We start from the raw sequence: 1,456 nt of genomic DNA, 5'->3' as shown, positions 1-1,456 counted from the left end.
TGTGTGTCAATATATTGTCTTAAAGTGACAGACTGGCGCTTGGGCCATCAAAATGCAAATCTGCTCTTAATCTGACTGAATAACGTTATTGCTTTAATAAGCATTAATCTATCAATACATACTCAGTATGTGGAAAATAATGTGTTTTTGAACCTTAAACCGCATAAACACATTTCATTGCACCAAATACTCAAAATAATGTTCTTTCTAGCAGCATCATACGACCCCTTTAATGAACCTGAGCTTACACGAACTAACAATGAATAGGTGTTTTTGTTAACTAACAAAAATTAACAAAGATTCATAAATACTGTAACAAATGTATTGCTCAATGTTAGTTAATGCTAGTTATTCCATGGTCTGTCTGAATACTGGATTCTGATTGGCTGGCGGGTATGCTGTAAAACTGTTTAATGCACAGGTAGTTCCAAGTCAGTTTAATCACCGTTCCATATTAATGCGCTGCTTTAATTGATGCACACACACACACACACAAGAGAGAGAGAGATCGTTGATTGCGCTGCACACACACAAACTTGTTGTCAACGCTTCCCCGTGATTTTCATTAATAAAATAGCCTAGATACTAGATCGCTTCATTATATTACTCAGCAATGAGGTGGTAAAATCGCTGTTTTTAAAGTAATTGTTTGTACAGAGAGACACGCAGATGCAGCACGCAGGTACACACAACTGTCATCTCTCTCTGTCTCTCTCTCTCTCTCTCTCTCTCTCTCAAACGATCAATCGATAATTAATTGAAATACATGCTATAATTCATTAAAATAAATGTGGTCTTACCACACTATTTCATCTCTGTGTATGATTTGAAGCGGGCAGAATGCTAGCGTGCCGTAACTGACGAAAATAACTGTCATTTTTACCCATTCGGTCAAATATTGTGCTGCAAAGAGCAATACTAGTTTTAACTTGTCTATAACTTGGCAAATGACCATGGAATAAGCGGGATAATCAACGGCTAGACGTGCATTAAAGGATTTTAAATGTACTCCGCTTCGCGTCGGGCGGTTCTTTGCCTCCACGTCGTGCATTTAAAATCCTTTAATACACGGCTAGCCATTGATTATCCCTTACTTAATGCATTAACTAAGGTTAATTAAGGAAGGTTATTGTAACACGTTAACAACTGTTTTGACAATCTTAATAATTACTAATTTGAGTAGTATATTAAGTCCATATTGCTCAGTGTTGCTCTTCAAACAACATTTTAATTGTCTAGATTAAATCTCTAGCTGAGGGGGGCAAACACCCAGCTCTCAAATGAGAGGGGAGCTCGACTTACTGCATGTCCCAATGCTGGAACACCTATCAATAATTTACTTAGCTGAGGGAGCAACAAACCCAGCTCTTCAAACGAGAGGGGGGAGGCTCGGACCTACAGCATGTTCCAATGCTGGAACTGCTAGCAGTAAGTTACCTAGCTGAGGGAGCATAGA

The 1,456-nt window shown here is 38.5% G+C and overlaps 1 protein-coding gene across 1 annotated transcript in view; it reads left to right on the top strand.

Annotated features, from left to right (window-relative positions):
* The window catches only part of LOC107691625 (steryl-sulfatase-like), a 24,851-nt gene that overhangs the window by 16,435 nt on the left and 6,960 nt on the right, over positions 1-1,456 (top strand). The window lies entirely within an intron of this gene.

The sequence above is a fragment of the Sinocyclocheilus anshuiensis genome, unplaced genomic scaffold, assembly GCF_001515605.1.
Source record: "Sinocyclocheilus anshuiensis isolate Anshui unplaced genomic scaffold, SAMN03320099.WGS_v1.1 scaffold442, whole genome shotgun sequence".
NCBI lineage: Eukaryota > Metazoa > Chordata > Actinopteri > Cypriniformes > Cyprinidae > Sinocyclocheilus > Sinocyclocheilus anshuiensis.
This window is presented reverse-complemented; position numbering and strand designations above follow the sequence as displayed.